This window comes from Saimiri boliviensis, chromosome 1 (genome assembly GCF_048565385.1).
Source record: "Saimiri boliviensis isolate mSaiBol1 chromosome 1, mSaiBol1.pri, whole genome shotgun sequence".
In the NCBI taxonomy this organism is placed as follows: Eukaryota; Metazoa; Chordata; class Mammalia; order Primates; family Cebidae; genus Saimiri; species Saimiri boliviensis.
The window spans coordinates 13,683,045-13,691,803 of record NC_133449.1 but is presented as its reverse complement, the minus strand read 5'-3'; the positions used below and the strand labels follow the sequence as shown (position 1 = coordinate 13,691,803).

Here is an 8,759-nt window from a genome sequence, read left to right as displayed (position 1 = left end):
TCATTAGCTGGGTTCTAATTGGGTCCTTTCACAAATCTGTCACTCAGGATTGAAGGTGAACCTGACGCCAGCAGCAAATGAGTGCACAGAGGGCTATGAAGTGGAATGACTGAGAGTACTTCAGAGAAATATGGGGGAATCAGATGAATTTAGGACAAATGAAATGTACTTTTAATCCAAAAAATGTAGGAAGTCAAATAGAGAGGCTGGTGTTTGGAAACACTGATTTAGTTTAATTCTCCGTCACTTTTCCTTTATTTTCTTGATTGGAAAAAGCAATTGTCTAGACAAATACTGCTTCGGGACATGTTTTGCCATCCCACAAACACCTAGACCTTTGTGCATGCCTGTATCATTTCAGGTAACTAATCAGACCTGGACTGTTTTACTTACCTACCCCCATTATGTGTGGCATATCTGGTAACCAGGGCTGTCTCTCATTTAGATACATTGCACAACATTTAGCCCAAAGTAAGTTATCCATTAATGCTTATTGTGTCAATGAGCCAGTCAATCAATTGGTGAATGAGTGAATGCACTCTCATGCTTGTGGCCTTTCCTTCCTTTTGACATTCCTTTATTTTTATCCTGCACCTGGCTACATCTTATTAACACTTCAAGGACCATTTTAAAGTTTAATTTCACTATGAAGCTTTTCAACCATTCCCCACCAACGTAAAGATAATAGTTTCCTCTTGCCTCCTCAAAACACACAAATAACATTCAGTGCTTGGCACTATTATCATATCCATTGTAGTAAAATATAATGACAAGTTAATGTACCTATTTCTCAGGAAGATTATGGAATAGTTGGAGCATGGAACTAAGTAGTAATCATATTTTGGAGCTTCCCTGTATTCTCCCCAACACTTGATTTGCCACATAAGAGATACTACATAGGCATTTATTACGTGAATGATTTGATCCCTAACTTGGGGTGGGGGACACAAGATATTCCAATCAAGGCTATCATAAAATTCTCTTAACCAAGTGCTGATTTCCTCTTCAGATGGCATTGTCAGTTATGACGGAATCCGTCTTCTAGCTTCAGAAACCAACAAAAACCAAAACACTTCTGGATAAAATATAATAGTAAACTGAGATAATAAAGCAAGAAAGCTACAATAAAGATAAAGCTATGATAAAGCATGGTAAAGATAATACAAATTAGAAAAAAAAAAAACCTCTCATCTCAAGAAACATAACAGATACTCTCCTTGGAATGTGGGTACTGAATCGTCAGTCGGCCCAGCTCCAGAACAGGAAATAGCGAAACGTGGTTCAGAGTTCATGGCTGTGCTGGCAGCCGACAAAGCAACATCCCCCTGAAATCGGAAAGACAAGGGAAAAGAAGAGGATAAGGTAATACACATATCAAATAACAATAACAAATCACAACTATATAATGACCTATTCATTAGGTAAAACATTCATAAACTATACTGCATATGTGAAACTAGATATGTCATATAGAGATCACACTTTTAAAGATAAACTCTATATAATGATCATAAAACATTTATTTTTTTTTCCAGGAAATGGGAATACAATCGAGGTAATGATATGTCCTTATACGAGTTGAAACTTAAGAGAGATCATTAAAGTCATAAAAATGCAAACCATAACTTCCAAGTCAGTCGAGGAAATAACAAAGCCACTAAGAACTGGCCTCTCTAACAACAATAATATTTGTTTGAGAGAGGATCTAAAAATGCTACATCAGGGATATCAGCCTATGTCTTTCTTCCCTTTCTTAATTTTCTACCCTAATCCAACCTACCATCACTTGTGACTGCTTTGATGGCCTCCATTCACCTCACTGATGAAGGAGAAACCCCAGCCCTAAAATGCAGGACAGCCAAACCCATGGCACCTGACACTGAACATATGCAGTACGTCATACTGACATATATTCACAGCCTCAGGGAAGTTGACACTGCATGCCATGCAGAGCAACGCCAGGGGACACTCAGAAGAGAACCCAAGGAGATTGTGAGAGGGAGGCATTGCAGTGACAAGAGGGTGAGGTAACCCTTGATTTCTACGGAACTATTACGGAAACTAGCTTTGGCATAATCTGGGGAAACTTTCTCTCTGGTTTGGGGAGCTGCAGAGAGCAGGATGACTCATGGCCCTCCCTAAACAAGGGGCATTTGTTCCAGGAGTCCCCCTGCAAAAAAAAAAAAAAAAAAAAAAAATCCAAGAGTGCTCAAATCTCTAATAGAAAAGAGTATAATGTTTTCATATAAACTCTGCTATGTGAATAGTTGTTATACTGTATTTTATATTTTTGGGTTTTTTTCCTAAATATTTTAAATCCACTGTTGACTGAATCCACATCTATGAGATGTGAAATTCACAGATACAGAAGGCTGCCTCTGTAAACAACAATTCATGTTTACTCACAGATTCATGTCTACCCAGCTGGAGCTCCTAGTCTAGTCAGCCACAAATACTAGTGTTGCTTCCTTAGTCTCTGTCCATTGGGACGTCCACCCCTATGAGTGAGTGAATTTGTTTTGATAGTTGTAAGTTATACTTTTCCTAATGTTAGGGTTTCTAAAAACCATGTGAGGTAACTTACAAAAATGAATATAGAAACACAAGAAAGAGGGAATAACTAAAGGCTTCTGATAAGGAGGAGAAAAGTAGGCTGCAAATAATCTGGGATGAAACATTTGATATAATTTAGCACACTTTGTGGTTCTAAGACTATTGGCTGTCTATGAAAAAATTTAAAAAAACAATAACAACAAATGCAACCACAATCAGAGAAGAAAATTAATGTGCAAGGCTTTATTATCTGGAAAATAAAAGAAAACTACTGCTCACTTCATACTAAAATTAGTTTATAATAGATGTTACAAAATATAAATCATTCTCTGCTTCTATAGGTTTACCAAAGTTGTAGAGATATATATTTTTCAAATGAACTTTTCCTATAGCAATGCTTTCTATAATGAAATGAATACATATTAAGAGTGTATTTTGTACCAGAAACTGTGCTTTGAACTTGAGGTACATAATTTTATCTAATCTTCACCTCAATACTGGTGAACTATATACTACTTTTGAAATTTAATAGTTGAGTTAACAAAGGCATACAGAGTTTATGTTAAATTCTCAAAATGAAAAACCTTCACAAAGTGAGGCTAAGATGCAAATCCAGGGCTACGTGGCTCCTACAAGAATAAAGTTTAATATTAGACAATAATATAGCCTTATATGCCACTTTAATAATAATGGTGTCCAGGCATGTGTAATTAGAGCTTAAAAATGCATATAAATTAGTTGTTAAATCCTATTTACTGTCTTTTATGCAAGTGCCCCAAGTAGGCATTGAGTGAATTCAGAATACCAGCGGGCCTACATGGTGAAGTGTGTGCTTGTCATGCCCATACATATACAGAATTACCATTATTAATGTGAGATCAATGAGCTCCTATATACAGTTTGTTATCAACACATAAAGCAGTGGGACTAGCTATGTTTAGTGCATACTAAGGGACAACCCACTTTTTGAGTTTTGTCTGGAAGTTTGAAAAGGCAAGGCAAGGATTTCCTTGCAAATGCTTATATTCTTCCCAATGCATTTATTGAAATTCTAAATAGTCTCATCTAAGTCTAAAGCAACTGAGTTGAATAAAATTATACTAAGGTGGGAGTTAATTATATTTTGCTAAATATGATAACCCCATTGTGTTTATCTGCCTTTTTAAAACAGTGCCTAATAAACCACATGAAGCATCAGCAAACCAGAAGTTTGTGCTCATGTTGTGGGGAAGATAATAGAATCTTTAATTTGTAGCGACAGGACTCCTTAGCAATTACTGAATTGAAGATACAGGAATATTTTGTGCTGTTGCAAACCAAAACTTTGATCAGTTTCAAGGACACATCCTAAGCCGAAAGTCCCAGTTTTGTGGATAGCTGAGAAACCACTATGAAAGGTTTTATGTGAGTGACTACTAAATATTATTCTAAAAATCAATGTTATCAGCAATCTCATCTAATTAAAAAGCCTCCCGAATAAAAGCAATGAATGTAGGCTAGCTTCTGTATGCTAGCAAATAATTTGTTGTCTAGCAAAGTTGACAATCAGTGTTGTTCTGGGGCAAGGAGGCTGGTCTTCCTCTTCTCTTTTCAGAGCATGCAAATACAAACGCTGCAGCACAGGCTCAAAGCAAAGGAGATAAAGTTACCATAAATTGAAGGTTATGTGGAGACAATGCATTTAGGGTCTTATTTGAGTGAGTCTAAGAGATCTTTGTGTCTGTCTGAACATTTTTTTTTTTTTTTCCTGTTTTTCACTCTTTTTTTTTTTCCCACTCTTCCTCTTTCTGCCTTGGATTTGTGTCTCACCAGCAGCTTAAGAAGGGAGCCGTGCATGGGACAATTTAAAGAAAGCAGGGTCTTGGGATGACACTGAGTTCTCATTTTGGAGAGAGTGAGATTAGGCACCTCTTTTTTTTTTAATCGAAGTTGTGAGTCTCAGTTACATAGGACAGAAAAAGTCACAAAAATCAGGAGTCAGATGTGTGTAACTGACTGGAACTTCCATTGTATCTTGTCTCCCAAGGAACTCAGTATGGAGAACTGTGTGCAGGATGGTGAGAAACAGCATTTTAAATGACCTTTACATTGGCTTCTAACCTGTAAAGTTAGAGACACCGAGCTAGCCATCAAATTACCCTATTGCACAATTTTGCATAGGATTTTTAGACTCAGATGTATAATTTTTCATTTCCCATGTTATATTTCAAAGAAACATAACCTCTTGTTCAAGCTTGTCAAAAGCATTTCGGATCTGGGCTCTATGGTATGGCATATGACCTAACAATCATAACTATACACCAGAGGTGAATTTGACATTATGTCACTGTGTAATGTCCTCAACCAAACTATTAGTATAGGAAAAAAAAAAAAAAAAAAAAAAGAAAAGAAAAATTGAACAGATAAAGGACAGATACCTACGGAATGTAACCTTTCCTTGTTCTCATTCAAAATGATCTTTGTTGGCTATTTAACAAATTCTTTGGGATTCAGGATTAATTTAGTTGGTTCTATTTTGGTATTTTGACACTTTTACAGCAAATGTAAATGTGATAGGCATAGAGATATATTAGAATATTTAGATATTGAAATTTCTTCCTATGAGCTTGTCATATCTTTCAATTTCTGTGGTCTTTAAAATTTTCTATATTTTACAATTTTGTAACTTTTATTAGCACTACATTGAGTCTGTAGATTTAGAGAGAATAGGCATCTTTATAATCCTAAGATGTCTTAATTCAAAAACATGGGCAATTTTAGACTTAATTTCTAGAGAAACCTTATGTAGCTTGTTTATATTAGGTTCTATTAGGTTAATATTACAGTGTATGTAATATTAGGTACCTAATACTAGTGTAACATTAGGTACCTAAATGCCACAATCACAGTTTCAAGGATTGTGGTGTAAGCACAGCTCCACCAGGCACCTCAATGGGGTAAAGAGGTAACGGGGAAAGAAGAGAGGTTACTGTGGGCCAAGCTGAGTTCCACAAGTGAAGCCAGCCAATCGCAAAAGCATTCCTTTCAATCAGACTGACCTGTGAGTTCATGACCCAGAGCTTCTTGAGGGAGTTCAGGCCATGGAAGGAGCCAGGCCTGATCTCAGGGAAGTGGTTCCCTGACACCTCCAGCTCCTCCGGCCCCACCAGGCGGGTGAGATTGGGCGTGCCTTTAATGTTGCACATGCCCAAGTTCGGGTACTTGAGGTTAAACAGCCCCTCAAAAGCTCCCTCAGAGATATACTCCAGCTTCTTTAGCTCCCCCAAGTCCAGGCGCAAGAGGGAGGGCACTCGATTGAAGGAGCAAGCGCGGATGCTTTCGATGGCACTGCTGCGAAGCCAGAGCTCCCGCAGCCTGGACAGGTATTCAAAGGCCCCGCTGGAGAGGACTGTCAGCCAGCTGTGGAACAGCTCCAGGGTGTGGAGGCTGATCCAGCCACAGAAGCCCCCACCTCCACCTGCAGGACCTCCAGGTGGTGGAGCTAGGGAAGGTGTCGGCCTGGATCGTCTGGATGTTGTTCTCCGTGAGGCTGAGGGACCGGGTGCCGGAGGGACTACCTGCGGGACCTCGGAGAGAGGGGCAGCTCTGGGCCCGGCTGGGGCGGCCGCAGCCAGGGCTGCACACACAAGCCACACCCGCGCCGCGAGGTGGACGCCGGGGTCCAGGAGCGGTAGTGCACAGTCACCCGCCGCAAGGGCTTCGTGGGGTGGCACGTTCGTGATTCAGCATCGCCCGGGATTTCGGCTCGGAAAGGAGAACCAGCCCTTCCCCGGCTGAAGTGAGCTGGGAGCTCCTTTCCATCTCGGAAGGGAGACAGGAAAGCACCGGCATGGTGTCCTTTAGATTTCTCCACGGGAGCTGGGCACCTCGTTCCCATTCCGATTTCTTAGTTTTAATTAACAAAAGGGTCGGGGCGGGGAGGGCAGAGAGGGGAGGAGCGGGGAGGGTGGAGGAGACAAAATGGCTTCTAGCAAATCCAGAGCCTGAGCTGTAGCCGGAGCAACCGAGGTGTTCAGGCGCACCTGGGAGGGCCAAAGCCTGGCGGGTTACGCACGCGCATGCGCCGCCCCCCTCCACCCGCCTGTGCGCATGCGCCGCCCCCTCCACCCGCCCCTGCTCACGCACCGCCCCCTCCACCCGCCCGTGCTCAAGCGCTACCCGCTCCACCCGCCCCTGCGCATGCGCTGCCCCCTCCACCCGCCCGCGGAGCGGCGCCATCAGCGCTTCCAGGCTCTGTCCTTAGGCCCTGGCACCGGCACGCCCCAGCCGCGGGGGAACTGTGATAGTGACATTCTGTGGCTAGCCTGGTGGCTTCGACAATATATACCCACCAACTCCACCTGCTGTGGCCACTGTCACGCTCGCACCCACACACAAGGCTGCTACCTCGTGGATGTGGACAAGACCTCCCTCCAGCGCTCTGCCCCCTTCCTCACGGATGCACCTCGAGACCTCAGTATTTCTGAAGGTCAGATGGCAGAACTTGAGTGTCGGACTCCCGCTGTGTCCTCCGTCAGGTGGTTGCTGCTCGATGGGATGCGCTCGGCGACGCCTGCCGCCACCCAGGGATCTCTGTCCTCAACGCCGGCGCCTTGAGCTTTTTCCACATGCTGCTTTCAGACACTGGGGTAGACACATGCCCGGTGACCAGCGTGGCAGGCAGCTCCCACACCTCGGCCTGCCTCAGTGTGACCACAGCCGAGCTCAACACCGCCAACGACGGCGTCTTCACCACAGTCACAGTGGAGACCACAGAGATCCCGCCTCAGGACACAACGCGAAAATATGTCTGTTCCTACCGCGCCCTCTGGTTACCAGCCGGCATATGCCCACCTCTACCACGGTGCTCTGATTCAAACCATCCGTGTGCCCAAGCAGGTGGCAGTACCCGCGGCAGACACCACTGACGAGAGGCAGACCGGCCTGGATGGTGTCATGAAGACCACCAAGCTCATCATTGGCTGCTTTGTAGCAGTGACTCTGCTAGCTGGCGCCGTGTTAGTTGTCTTCTATAACCTTCTGTAAGCTTCGGCACCAGCACTAGAGTACAGCCACAGCCGCCCAGACAGTTGAGATTATCCAGCTGGATGAAGACGTCCCAGCAGCAGCAACAGCAGCTCCATCCTGTGTACCAGGTGAGGGGGCAGTAGCGCTGCCCACAATTCATGACATTAGTTACAACACCTACAAACCAGCACATGGGGTCCACTGGGGAACTCACTGCACCCCACAGTCGCCACTATCTCTCAGCCTTATGTAATTCAGACACATATCAAGGGCAAGGTAGAGGAAACTCAAATATGACTCCCCTCCCCCAAAAAACTTATAAAATGCGATAGAATGCACACAAGAAAAAGACAGCTACTTTTGTACAGAGTTGGGGGAGACTTTTTCTTGTGTATGCTTACATATTAAATCTATGGGCTGGTTTAAATAAACAGATTATAATAAAATTTAAAAAACAAAAAATCAAAACAAAAATATTTTCTAACTTATAAGTTCTATTTAAAGGGGCCGGGGGGAGGGGAATCTGGGAATGTTGTGGGGTACAAGCTACAAGTAAACTTGCTATGTTGCCAGAAGGGATTTCTGGTATAACGTTGAAATTGCTGAGATAAAACAAACTAAAACAACAAACATCCCTAAGGAGGTACAGTGTGGGCTGCTGGGGGTGCAAGAGAGATAGACTGAATCTGTCATTTTTTTAGAAGATGCTTCATAGGACACAGGAATACCCATTTCTACGGATGCCTTTCTTAATACCAGATCTGTCTTTGCAGAATTATCTTATTAAAAAAATGCAACAACAACAACAAAAATACATGAATCTGCTGTGCCAAAATGTTTGTGGCAATATTTGTTTTTCTTCTGAGGCTAAGGGGAAGATAGATCTATACATGTATTTCATGCAGCAAAACCACCAAAATTAAAACAAACCCTTAAAGGGGCTGAATCTTTGTCTATGTGCACAAGCCTTGTGGGTCTGTGCGCTCGGACATGCATGTGCCTTGCTTGACAGAATGCTTAGGAAGGAGCAGAGGACAGCAGCTGGCGTGGCTCTCAGCCTAATGCTTTCACATTGCTCCAGATTTCTGCAGTTGGGCTTAACCCACTCTGCATGGCATGTGTCTATTCAGGGTTTCCTAGGAGGAGGAGGAGGCCCCTGAAGGCGGTGCGGCAGCAGGGGAGTGGGAAGGGAGGACAGA

General features: G+C 43.2%; 1 pseudogene; it reads left to right on the top strand.

Moving 5' to 3' along the window:
* The first annotated feature begins 6,642 nt into the window (after positions 1-6,642).
* On the top strand, positions 6,643-7,857 carry LOC101037482 (leucine-rich repeat-containing protein 4-like; annotated as a pseudogene).
* Positions 7,858-8,759: the final 902 nt, after the last annotated feature.